The sequence below is a fragment of the Portunus trituberculatus genome, unplaced genomic scaffold (genome assembly GCF_017591435.1).
Source record: "Portunus trituberculatus isolate SZX2019 unplaced genomic scaffold, ASM1759143v1 PGA_scaffold_205__4_contigs__length_1045770, whole genome shotgun sequence".
Lineage (NCBI taxonomy): Eukaryota > Metazoa > Arthropoda > Malacostraca > Decapoda > Portunidae > Portunus > Portunus trituberculatus.
The window spans coordinates 322,999-337,181 of record NW_025541373.1 but is presented as its reverse complement, the minus strand read 5'-3'; the positions used below and the strand labels follow the sequence as shown (position 1 = coordinate 337,181).

At 39.9% G+C, this 14,183-nt stretch overlaps 1 protein-coding gene across 1 annotated transcript in view; it reads left to right on the top strand.

Moving 5' to 3' along the window:
• The window catches only part of LOC123500352 (alkaline ceramidase-like), a 100,447-nt gene extending 87,799 nt beyond the window's left edge, over nucleotides 1–12,648 (top strand). The window contains exon 3 of the transcript XR_006673280.1: nucleotides 12,593–12,648. The gene's annotated coding sequence lies outside the window, so the exon portion shown is untranslated. The remainder of the gene's footprint in view (nucleotides 1–12,592) is intronic.
• The last annotated feature ends 1,535 nt before the right edge of the window (nucleotides 12,649–14,183 follow it).

Sequence of the window (14,183 nt, the reverse complement as noted above, 5' to 3'; positions counted from 1 at the left end):
CTACACTTATCCAATATTTGTTTAAAACTAGGCACACTCGTTGCTGGCACCACTTCTTCACTCAAACTGTTCCACGTCTCAACACATCTTTGTGGGAAACTATATTTTTTAACATCTCTCAGACATCTTCCATTTCTCAGCTTTTTACTATGCGATCTTGTGCTTTGAATGTCATATTCTTCTCTCAGGATCAGTTTCTCATTATCCACTTGGTCCATTCCGTTGATCAATTTATAAGCTTGTATCAGATCCCCTCTCTCCTTTCTGTGTTCCAGGGTTGGTAGATCCATAGCCTTTAGTCTCTCCTCATATGTCATCCCTTTAAATTCTGGGACCATTCTTGTAGCCATTTTTTGTAGTCTCTCCAACTTCCTTATGTGTTTCTTTTTCTGAGAAGTCCACACTACTCCTGCATATTCCAATCTGGGTCTTATTATAGTACTTATCAATTTCTTCATTTTTTCTTTTATATATATATATATATATATATATATATATATATATATATATATATATATATATATATATATATATATATATATATATATATATATAAGGAAGAGGGCCAGCCAAGGACAAAAAAAGAAAGTTAAAAAAAGGCCCACTTGAGTGCTGGCTTTCTAAAAAGTGTAAAAAGTACCAAGCCCCTCCCACACCTTTTCCTGATTGGCAGGTCAGTAAATGAGGTCTAATCTCACCCCTTCCTCCTCTTCCTTCTGACACACACACACACACACACACACACACACACACACACACACACACACACACACACACACACACACACACACACACACACACACACATTTTTTAATATTCATTTTGTTGTGAATAAGGAGTTGTGAGTGACCTGACACGGTGAAATTTCCTGAGACACCTAGGCTGAGACAACTTTGCTCTCTCTCTTTCCTTGTGTGTGAGAGAGAGAGAGAGAGAGAGAGAGAGAGAGAGAGAGAGAGAGAGAGAGAGAGAGAGAGATTACATTTGCATATAAGGAAAGGATATAATATAAATTTATCATAGATATATGTATGTACAGTACGTGGTTTATGAAGAAATGTTACATGAAAAGTTTTTTTTTATTTTCAATATTCATTTAGTTGGGAATAAGGAGTGGTGAGTGACCTGACACGGCAAAATCCCGAGACACCTACTAGGGTGAGACAACTGCTCTCTCTCTCTCTCTCTCTCTCTCTCTCTCTCTCTCTCTCTCTCTCTCTCTCTCTCTCTCTCTCTCTCTCTCTCTCTCTCTCTCTCTCTCTCTCTCTCTCTCTCTCTCTCTCTCAGTTTGTGTGGATTTGTGTGCTTTTGTCTGTGAGATAGAGAGAGAGAGAGAGAGAGAGAGAGAGAGAGAGAGAGAGAGAGAGAGAGAGACTCACCACTCCTTATTCCCAACAAAATGAATATTAAAAAAATGATAATAATTCATGTAACGTTTCTTCATAAACCATGTACTGTATATACATATATCTATTATATATTTGTATCCCTTCCTTATGTCAGGATGTAATTGAATCTTCATATCACAGACACACACACACACACACACACACAGAGGAGAAGGGTGGCTTAAAAGGAAGCACATTGAGATGGATAGAAAATTATTTGATGGGGAGAGAAATAAGGACGGTAGTTAAAGATATGAAGTCCAAGTGGAGAGCAGTAGAAAGCGGAGTGCCACAGGGGTCAGTATTGGCACCAATACTTTTCCTCATTTATATTAACGACATGCCAGAAGGAGTGAACAGCTACATAAATTTGTTTGCGGATGATACGAAACTGTGCAGAGTTATAAAGCAAATGGAGGATTGTGAAATACTGCAAGAAGACCTAAATAAGATCTGGGAATGGAGTAAGAAGTGGGAAATGGAATTCAATGTGAACAAAAGCCATGTCATGGAAATGGGAAAGAGTGAAAGACGACCTGTGGGAATCTATAAGATGGGAGATGGTGTAGAACTGGAGAAAGTCAAAAGGAAAAGGACTTAGGAGTGACGATGGAAGAAAACAATCAACCAGTAAGCCATATTGATAGAATTTTTAGAGAAACATATAATTTGCTGAGGAATATTGGAGTAGCATTTCACTACATGGACAAAGAAATGATGAAGAAATTGATAAATACTATAATAAGACCTAGATTGGAATATGCAGGAGTAGTGTGGACCCCTCATAAAAGAAACACATAAGAAAATTGGAGAGGCTACAAAAAATGGCTACAAGAATGGTCCCAGAACTTGAAGGGATGACATATGAGGAGAGACTAAAGGCTATGGATCTACCAACCTTGGAACAAAGAAGGGAGAGAGGAGACCTGATACAAGTCTATAAATTGATCAACGGAATGGACCAAGTGGATAATGAGAAACTGATCTTGAGAGAAGAATATGACACCAAGCACAAGATCGCATAGTAAAAAGCTGAGAAAGGGAAGATGTCTGAGAGATATTAAAAAATATAGTTTCCCGCAGAGATGTATTGAGACGTGGAACAGTTTAGATGAAGAAGTAGTGTCTGCAAATAGTGTGCACACTTTTAAAGTAAGACTGGATAAGTGTAGATATGGAGACGGGGCCACACGAGCATAAAGCCCAGGCCCTGTAAAACTACAACTAGGTAAATACACACACACAAAAAGAAACACATAAGAAAATTAGAGAGACTACAAAAAATGGCTACAATAATGATTCCAGAATTTAAAAGGATGACATATGAGGAGAGACTAAAGGCTATGGATCTACCAACCTTGGAGCAGAGAAGAGAGAGAGGGGATCTGATACAAGTTTATAAATTGATTAACGGAATGGATGAAGTGGATAATGAGAAACTGATCCTGAGAGAAGAATATGACTTTAGAAGCACAAGATCGCATAGTAAGAAACTAAGGAAGGGACGATGTCTGAGAGATGTTAAAAAATTTAGTTTCCCGCAAAGATGTGTTGAGACTTGGAACAGTTTGAGTGAGGAAGTGGTGTCAGCAGAGTGTACATAGTTTTAAAGAAAAATTAGATAAGTGTAGATATGGAGACGGGACCACACAAGCATATAGCCCAGGCCCTGTAAAACTACTACTAGGTAAATACACACACACACACACACACAGCCTGGTAGCTCAGTGGTTAGAGCGCTGGCTTCACAAGCCAGATGACCGGGTTCGATTCCCTGGCCGGTTGGAGATATTTGGGTGTGTCTCCTTTCACGTGTAGGCCCTGTTCACCTAGCAGTGAATAGGTACGGGATGTAAATCGAGGAGTTGTGACCTTGTTGTCCCGGTGTGTGGTGTGTGCCTGGTTTCAGACCTATCCCAAGATCGGAAATAATGAGCTTTGAGCTCGTTCCGTAGGGTAACGTCTGGCTGTCTCCACCTAAGACAAATCAGAGACTGCAGCTGATCAAACAGTGAATTACACACACACACACACACACACACACACACACACACACACACACACACACACACACACACACACACACACACACACACACACACACACACACACATTTTCTATCCATCTCAATGTGCTTCCAGACGATGCAAAATTGTTAAGAAAAGTGAGATGTGACAAAGATTGCGAACTAAGCCACCCTTCTCCTCTGTGTGTGTGTGTGTGTGTGTGTCTGTGATATGAAGATTCAATTACATCCTGACATAAGGAAGGGATACAAATATATAATAGATATATGTATATACAGTACATGGTTTATGAAGAAACGTTACACGAATTATTATCATTTTTTTAATATTCATTTTGTTGGGAATAAGGAGTGGTGAGTGACCTGACTCTCTCTCTCTCTCTCTCTCTCTCTCTCTCTCTCTCTCTCTCTCTCTCTCTCTCTCTCTCTCTCTCTCTCTATCTCACAGACAAAAGCACACAAATCCACACAAACTGAGAGAGAGAGAGAGAAATGTAATGTATTCCAACATAAATGGAGTGATATCGGGGATTTTAGAACTCAACGATTACTTGAGGGACAAGAACCCAGATATTGTGGGTCTTACTGAAACAAAACTGAGAGAGGGAGAAGACCTGATGATGGTTGGAGAAGGGAAATATAATGTTTGGAAAAGAAATAGAGTAGGTAAGATGGGAGGAGGAGTGATGTTGCTGGTTAAAAAGATATAAAGGTGGATCAAGTGAAAAAGGTATGGGAAAGGCAGAAGTGCTAAAGATCAGAGCAGAAACTAATGAAGGAAAAAGAGGCACTACATAGTGGTGTACGTACCACCTAAGACAAATGCATGGTCAGTACAGGAATATGAAGAAATGATAAGTGATACAGGAACATGTCTGGAAGAAATGTTGGGTGGCTGTGAACGAACTATAATGATGGGAGATTTTAATTGTAAAGAGGTGTGTTGGGAGGACTGGTCAATGGAAGGATCAGAGACAACATGGGAAATACACTATTGACACTGGCAATGGAAAATGTGTTAACTCAGTGGGTCAAAGAAGATACTAGGTTTGGAGGAGAGGGAGCATCGTCAAGACTGGACTTGGTCTTTAGTACAGAGCCAATGGTCATTGAGGAGATGAGGGTGGAGTGCCCTTTAGCAAAGAGTGATCATGCAGTTTTGGAGTTCAAGGTGATAGACGAAGAGAAATCTAGAAGAAATGAAGAATATAAAGTGGGAAGATGGAATTATGCCAAGACAGATTTTGGAAACCTAAAGAAATTCTTTCAAGAGACAAATTGGATGAAATTCAAGAGTGCTAAGGAGCAAATGAAAAGTGGAAGGAATTTATAAAAATATACAAAGAAGGTGAGAAAAATTTGTACCAATAAGACAACATAGAGAAGTTGGAAAGCAGGACTGGTTTAACGATAGATGTGAAAAGGCTAGAACAAGAAAAGAGGATGCATGGAAGAGGTGGAGAAGGAAAAGACGGATTAAGCAGTGGGAAAGTTACAAAAGAGCAAGAAATGAATATGTGTTGATTAGAAGAGAAGAAAGAAAGAAACAAGAAAAGGATATAATTGATAAATGTAAAGACCAACCAAGGCTTTTTACAGACATGTGAACAACAACATCAAAAATAGAGAAAGTATTGAAAGTTTAGAAGTAAATGGAGTATGCAGTGAAGATCCCAGGAAATGGCAGAGGCTATGAATGGATGCTTTCGGAAGGTATTCACAAAGGAGACTGCTTTTGACAAACCACTGGTAATGGAACAGAAAGGGATTATGAAGGAGTTTCAAGTAACTGTGGAGGAGATCAAGAACATGATGGGGAGTTTAGAAGTGAGAAAAGCTGTGGGACCTGATGGGGTATCAGGATGGATTTTAAGAGAATGCAGGAGCAATTGGCAGAAAAAGTTTGTGAAGTAATTGATGCCTCATTAAGGGAAGGTGTAGTGCCCCAAGACTGGAAAAGAGCTAACATTGTCCCAATCTATAAATCAGGTAACAAGAGAGACCCATTGAACTATAGACCAGTGTCACTTACAAGTGTGGTAGCTAAGATGTGTGAGAGGGTGGTGAAGAATAGATGGACAGACTTCTTGGAGAAAATGACATACTTTGTGAGTGTCAATTTGGTTTTAGAAAAGGGCGTTCATGCACGACAAACCTGATATGTTACTATTCGAGGGTGATAGATGTAATACAGGAAAGAGATGGTTGGGCTGATGGAATATATCTGGATTTAAAAAAGGCCTTTGATAAGGTACCACACCAGAGACTGATCTGGAAACTTGAAATGGTAGGAGGAGTGCATGGCAGTTTACTAAAATGGATGGAAGACTTTTGGTAGGAAGAGAAATGAGAACAATAATTAAGGACAGACCATCAGAATGGGGATTGGTGGAGAGTGGAGTTCCACAGGGATCAGTGTTGGCACCAGTAATGTTCGCAGTCTACATAAATGACATGGTGGATGGGGTGTCCAGTTATGTGAGCCTATTTGCAGACGATGCAAAATTGTTAAGAAAAGTGAGATGTGACAAAGATTGCGAACTACTCCAGGAAGACTTGGACAGAATATGGAAATGGAGCTGTACATGGCAAATGGAGTTCAACACGACAAAATGCAAGAAAATAGAGTTTGGCAAGAGTGAAAGAAGAATCAGGAGTATGTACAAGATAGGAAATGAAGACATAAAACCAGTCATGAAGAAAAAGACCTTGGGGTGACAATTACCAATGACCTATCGCCAGAGAGACATATAAACAAAATAATTGGAGAAGTATTGAACTTATTGAGGAACATAAGAGTGGCGTTCGTATATTTAGATGAAGAAATGATGAAGAAAATAATTACTGCAATGATAAGACCGAGGCTTGAATATGCAACAATACAGTGGGCTCGAACTTAAAGAAACACATAAGGAAACTAGAGAAAGTACAGAGGGCTGCAACAAAAATGGTGCCTGACTTAAGAGATTTGACTTATGAAGACAGACTGAAAAGAATGCAACTTCCAACCCTGGAAAACAGAAGAGAAAGGGGAGACCTGATAGCAATATACAGAGTGATGATTGGCATGGAAAAATGGATAGGGAAGATCTGTGTATGTGGAATGGAAGAATGTCGAGAGGGCATGGGAAAAAACTAAAATGGCCACTTATAGGAGAGATGTGAAAAATATAGCTTCCCTCATAGAAGGGTGGAAGCATGGAATAGTTTAGACGTGGAAGTGGTCAACGCAAGGAATATTCATGATTTTAAGAAAAAGCTGGACATTAATAGATATGGAGACGGGACAACACGAGCATAGCTCTTTTCCCGTATGTTACAATTAGGTAAATACAATTAGGTAAATACACACACACACACACACACACACGAGACGCGATAGAGGAAGCACGCAATACTGTCGCTCCCGAGAATCAGCTGATCTTCACTACCTTTGTTTGGGTTTACAGTGGCCTGGGCAAAAAGTGTGGACTCATTTTTTTTTCATGAATACAGTGTTAAATAATAATGAGTGAGAAAGAGACTCCATCTAAATGCAGGTATGTGACAAGGGAAAGAATGAAAGCTGATGATGACAATGTTGGTGAGGGAGAAAGAGAATTTGAAGGCTTTGATACGGCGCAAACTTCACTATTTGATAGTCTTGACTATCGAAAGTAAATTAGATAAATTGATAAAGGAGAGTATGGGAATGAAAGAGAATGAAAAACAGGATAAAGAGCTCCAGAAATTGAAAGAAAGGATAAAAAGAGTGGAAGAAAACGAAACTAGGCTAAGAACCGAAAATGAAGAATTAAAAGTGGAAGTAGCGAACTACAGGAAATTGATGGAAGAAGGACTTGGTAAAGCCGAGAAAGAAAAAGAGAAGCTAAAAGATCTAGTTAACAAAGAAGAAGAAAGAGTACAAGACGTGATTAAAAAAGTAGTACAAGCATGGAGAATCCAAGATAAGAAAGACAAGGATTCATTTCAAGAAGTATTTCAAAAACAGTTAAAAGAAAGAGATGAAAATATGACAAGCAAAATGATAGGAGTCCTCAAGAAAAAGAAAATTTAGTAAGAGAAATTGCAGAAAAAAGAAGAGTGTAATTATTTTTGGACTGAAAGAAAAAATGTTAAATATAGACCAAGAAGGAAAAAGACGAAATGAAATCAGTAAAAGACCTACTAAAACATCTGAATGACGAGGATAGACAGAACTTAGAAGAGGAAGTAGAAGAAATCCATAGAATGGGACCATATCAAGAAGGAACAGTGAGACCAATTAAGATATTACTAAAATCACAAGCAGCAGCAGAAGAAGTACTATATAGAAAAACAAACTCAGAGAAACAGAAGGTTGCATAGATATATATATATATATATATATATATATATATAAAAATAGAAACGAGGAGGAAAGGAAGAGACACAATGAACTGGTGGCAGAAGCAAGAGAAAAAATAATGAAAGGTCAGAGGAGGAGAAGGCATTTTTGGAGAATTATAGGAGACAGGATAAGGAAATGGTATATAAAAGAGAAAGAAGAGAAAAGATGGAGCAAGTTTAATTAAAAATGATAAGAACAAGAGATTAAAAATGATGTATACAAACATAGATGGGATTTTATCTAGTAAATTAGAATTAAGAGATTACATAAAGAAAGAAGAACCAGATATTGTATGCCTGGTGGAAACAAAGTTAAATGAGGCAATAAAATAGACATAGATAAAAGGTATAATATATGGAGGAGAGACAGAGTGGGTAAAGGAGGAGGAGGAGTCATGATGATGTTAAGGAAGGAGATAGTGGTAAATCAAGTGGAGTTTGGGGAAGGAAAATCAGAAATACTGTATGTTAAGATGCATATTAACAAAAGGAGTTAACAATCATTGGAACATATGTGCCACCAAAACAAACTCATGGACTAACCAAGAATATAGAGACATGATAGATGACACAATAAGGAGTCTTACAAGAATCATTAAAGAAAGGAGAAAAGTGATATTGGTAGGAGATTTCAACTGTAAGGAGGTGGACTGGGAAAATTATGAAAGTGGTATGGGGAAGATGCCTGGGAGATAGATTCCTGAACCTAATGATAGATAATTTGATGGTCCAAAGAGTAAAGGAAAACACAAGATTCAGAGGAAACGATGAGCCGGCAAGATTAGACCTAGTTTTTACAAGGGATATACCAATTAACGATGATATAAGATACAAGTGCCCATTGGGAAAGAGTGACCATGTAATATTAGAAATGGATATAGAAGAAGGAAAGGAAGATAGAGATGAATCATACAAAGAAGACTGATTAAATTACAGAAAGGCTGATATTGAGAATCTCAAGAACTATTTTAAAACGTAAACTGGGAGGAGATGGAAAACGCATTAACGGTTCAAGAGAAATATAACTTATTTTTGGAAATATACAAAACAGGGGTCAGGAATATGTCCAAATATAGACCTAAAGAAGAAGGAAAGAAAGATTGGTTTAATGCAAGATGTGCTAGGGCAAAGGAGAAAAGAGATGGAGCATGGAAAAGGTGGAGAAGAAACAGAAATCCAGAAAATAAGGAAAACTTCAAAACAGCAAGAAATGAATATGCTAAGGTGAGAAAGGAAGAAGAAAGAACTATGAAAAGGACATTGTCGAAAAATGTAAGGAACAACCAAAATTGTTCTACAGATTCATAAATGGAAAAATAAGACAAAAAGAAACAATAGAAAGGTTAAAAGGAGAAAACGGAATGGTGGAAGACCCAAAAAGTATGGCAGAACTGTTAAATAGTAAATTTCATGAGGTCTTTACTAAGGAATCCAAATTTGAAAGACCACAGGGTAATAGAGAGACTGTCCATATGAAAGAGATTAAAGTAACCAAGCTTGAAATAAAAAAGTTGATGATGGAACTAGATGAGGAAAAGGCAATGGGACCGGATGAAGTCTCAGGCAGAATACTGAAAGAATGTAGGGAAGAACTAGCAAGTCCAATATACAACATCATAAAATGCTCAATAGAAAATGGAACAGTGCCAGTGGAGTGGAAAAGAGCTGAGGTGGTTCCCATATATAAGAGCGGAAGGAAGGAAGAACCTTTAAATTACAGACTGGTATCACTAACTAGTGTAATATGCAAGATGTGTGAAAGAATAATAAAGAAACAATGGATCGAGTTCCTTGAAGACAACAAATTAATATCAAATAGCCAATTTGGTTTTAGAAAAAGACGGTCTTGTGTAACTAATTTATTGAGTTTCTATTCTAGAATAGTTGATAGAGTACAAGAGAGAGAGAGATGGGTTGACTGTATTTATTTGGATTCAAAAAAGTTGTTTGTCAAAGTGCCACATGCAAGATTACTATGGAAGTTAGAGGAGAAGGGTGGCTTAAAAGGAAGCACATTGAGATGGATAGAAAATTATTTGAGGGAGAGAAAAATATGGACGGTAGTTAAAGATATGAAGTCCAAGTGGAGAGCAGTAGAAAGCGGAGTGCCACAGGGGTCAGTATTGGCACCAATACTTTTCCTCATTTATATTAACGACATGCCAGAAGGAGTGAACAGCTACATAAATCTGTTTGCAGATGATACGAAACTGTGCAGAGTTATAAAGCTAAAAGAAGATTGTGAAATACTGCAGGAAGACCTAAATAAGATCTGGGAATGGAGTATAAAGTGGGAAATGGAATTCAATTTATGTAGCTGTTCACTCCCTCTGGCATGTTGTAATATAAATGAGGAAAAGTATTGGTGGTAATACTGACCTGGGCTTTCTACTGCTCTCCACTTGGACTTCATATCTTCTCTGCACTGAGGTTTTTGTGCTCTTTTAGACAGGCTGGAATGAAAAGTTTTCATCCTATCAACTTCTCTCCTCTAACTGACTGACTGACTGTGTGCAGTCTCTCTCTCTCTCTCTCTCTCTCTCTCTCTCTCTCTCTCTCTCTCTCTCTCTCTCTCTCTCTCTCTCTCTCTCTCTCTCTCTCTCTCTCTCTCTCTCTCTCTCTCTCTCTCTCTCTCTCACAGTGTTGCATCTCTTGCTGTCTTCTGCAGCTATTTTCATGCCAACTGCTCTTCAGATCTAGGTAACTGCATGCCATTTCCTATCCTCCCACCACTACACTTTCTTCCTTCTCTCACCTCTAATCTGTCCACCTCTCTAATGCAAGAGTTAACCAGTACTCTCAGTCATTCATTTCTTTCTCTAATACACTGATGGACTCTCTGCCTGCTTGTGTGTTTCCACCTTCCTGGGACTTGAACTCTTTCAAGAGAAAGGTTCCAACACATTTATCCTCTCAAGTTTGATTTTGCTCTTTGGCATTCACCTCTGCATTTTGCACTCAAGTGTGCCTTTTTTTTTTCCTCCTGAGAACTATTGTTGGCCGTGGCCAGTGTCCAGTGTCCAGTGGCTCTCAGTGTCCTCACCATCAGTGTTGTTGCAGGTGTCCAGGCCGGGTGCCCTGCTGCGCTCTGATGTGGCTCCATCCAGTTGGCTGGAGGTTCCTGGAGTGGAGGGCTGAGGCCGGGCAGCAGCATGAGTGAACAACAGCAGCAGCAGCAGCAGTCTGCCTCAGGTGTGGGGAGGTCCAGGCATGGTGGCAAGAATGATCTGAAGGCAGGCAGCTTCACCCACAGAGGAGAGAGAATGTTTGCTTGTCAGCAGTGTGATAAAACATTTCCATCCAGACAAAGGCTTAGACAACACACCCTGAGACACACTAGTGTTAGAAAATATGAGTGTCTGGAATGTGGAAAGAAATTCATCACAAAGTCTGATCTCACCAAACACACCTTAAGGCACAGTGGTGTTAGAAATTATGAGTGTATGGAATGTGGAAAGAAATTCACCACAAATAGTGAACTCACCAAACACACCTTAAGGCACAGTAGTGTTAGAAATTATGAGTGTCTGGAATGTGGAAAGAAATTCACCACGAAGTATGATCTCACGAGACACACCCTGACACACAGTGGTGTTAGAAATTATGAGTGTCTGGAATGTGGAAAAAGATTTATCACAAAGGGTAACCTCACCAAACACACCCTGACACACAGTGGTTAGAAATTATGAGTGTCTGGAATGTGGCAAGAAATTCACCACAAAGGTGACCTCACACACACCCTGACACATGGCGGCATCAGGAATCATGAGTGTGAGGAGTGTGGCAAGAAATTCTTCACCATTGGTGCTCTCAACAAACATGCCTTCAGACACACTGGCTTGAGGGAATTCAAGTGTGATGTTTGTGGCAAGTGTTTCAAGACTAAGGGTGACATTGCCCAGCATGTGAAGATCCACTTTTGAGGTGGTGTGTTGTGCGGACCAGTGGGGCCACACCAATGCCGGTGGGAGTGTGTAGTGGTGGTGGTGGTGGGCGGTGTATTTCTTTCTTCTTTTTTCTCTTGAGTTGCCTCCTCCCGACCTTGGCCTGACCTTCCAGCCTTTGGTCCTCGGCACAGCCAGGTGAAGCACGCCTGTAATCTCTCCCGATGTCACCAAGGCTCTCCATCTCCAGCAGGACGTTCAAGATGGCAGGCAAGCAAGTAAGTAAGCAAGTAAGTGGAAGTAAGAGTGAAAACATAAGTGTTGGAGGTGATTGGAGTAGTAATACCTTATTTCATTACCTAACCTGGCAGTGCAAGTACCATGTCAGAATCAAAACTAAGGACCTTGTCAGTCACTGTGGTACTAGATACACCTTTTAAAACACAGACAGACAGACAGACAGGCAGACAGACAGACCAGCACTTAGGGCACTCCCCTTCACCACTGGGGGTGTGGAGGTGTCAGGTGTGAGGCTGCAGGGGTGAGAAGACCATGCATGGTGCTGGCTGGCTGTGAGGACCCTAAAGGACTGTGGTGGTGGTGGTGGTGGTGAAGGTCAGCGTTCCAGTGTGTGCAGTGTGTGTCCTGTCAGTGTGGCTGATACATGATGCATAGTGTGTACTGGGCTCCTGGAATGTTCAGCATACAGGATTGTATATGTATGAATGTATGTAGTCTTGTATAAAGATACATAGATACAGGATTGTATATGTATGAATGTATGTAGTGCTTGTATAACAGCAGGATATGGTCTGAGAGGACACACATGGCCCAGACCAGCCCCCGGCCCTGCATCACTGTATGTGTCACCACTCAGTGTGTGTGTTGTGTTGAAGATAATGTATTAATGAATGCTTTTGTTTCAGGACGTTGGTGTGTGTTGGATGCCTGCGTGACTCCATGCTACGCTGGCCTGCCACACTCTCTCATCTTCCCTATCCATTTTTCCATGCCAATCATCACTCTGTATATTGCTATCAGGTCTCCCCTTTCTCTTCTGTTTTCCAGGGTCGGAAGTTGCATTCTTTTCAGTCTGTCTTCATAAGTCAAATCTCTTAAGTCAGGCACCATTTTTGTTGCAGCCCTCTGTACTTTCTCTAGTTTCCTTATGTGTTTCTTTAAGTTCGAGCCCACTGTATTGTTGCATATTCAAGCCTCGGTCTTATCATTGCAGTAATTATTTTCTTCATCATTTCTTCATCTAAATATACGAACGCCACTCTTATGTTCCTCAATAAGTTCAATACTTCTCCAATTATTTTGTTTATATGTCTCTCTGGCGATAGGTCATTGGTAATTGTCACCCCAAGGTCTTTTTCTTCATGACTGGTTTTATGTCTTCATTTCCTATCTTGTACATACTCCTGATTCTTCTTTCACTCTTGCCAAACTCTATTTTCTTGCATTTTGTCGTGTTGAACTCCATTTGCCATGTACAGCTCCATTTCCATATTCTGTCCAAGTCTTCCTGGAGTAGTTCGCAATCTTTGTCACATCTCACTTTTCTTAACAATTTTGCATCGTCTGCAAATAGGCTCACATAACTGGACACCCCATCCACCATGTCATTTATGTAGACCGCGAACATTACTGGTGCCAACACTGATCCCTGTGGAACTCCACTCTCCACCAAGCCCCATTCTGATGGTCTGTCCTTAATTATTGTTCTCATTTCTCTTCCTACCAAAAGTCTTCCATCCATTTTAGTAAACTGCCATGCACTCCTCCTACCATTTCAAGTTTCCAGATCAGTCTCCGGTGTGGTACCTTATCAAAGGCCTTTTTTAAATCCAGATATATTCCATCAGCCCAACCATCTCTTTCCTGTATTACATCTATCACCCTCGAATAGTAACATATCAGGTTTGTCGTGCATGAACGCCCTTTTCTAAAACCAAATTGACACTCACAAAGTATGTCATTTTTCTCCAAGAAGTCTGTCCATCTATTCTTCACCACCCTCTCACACATCTTAGCTACCACACTTGTAAGTGACACTGGTCTATAGTTCAATGGGTCTCTCTTGTTACCTGATTTATAGATTGGGACAATGTTAGCTCTTTTCCAGTCTTGGGGCACTACACCTTCCCTTAATGAGGCATCAATTACTTCACAAACTTTTTCTGCCAGTTGCTCCTGCATTCTCTTAAAATCCATCCTGATACCCCATCAGGTCCCACAGCTTTTCTCACTTCTAAACTCCCCATCATATTCTTGATCTCCTCCACAGTTACTTGAAACTCCTTCATAATCCCTTTCTGTTCCATTACCAGTGGTTTGTCAAAAGCAGTCTCCTTTGTGAATACCTTCCGAAAGCATCCATTCATAGCCTCTGCCATTTCCTGGGATCTTCACTGCATACTCCATTTACTTCTAAACTTTCAATACTTTCTCTATTTTTGATGTTGTTGTTCACATGTCTGTAAAAAGCCTTGGTTGGTCTTTACATTTATCAAT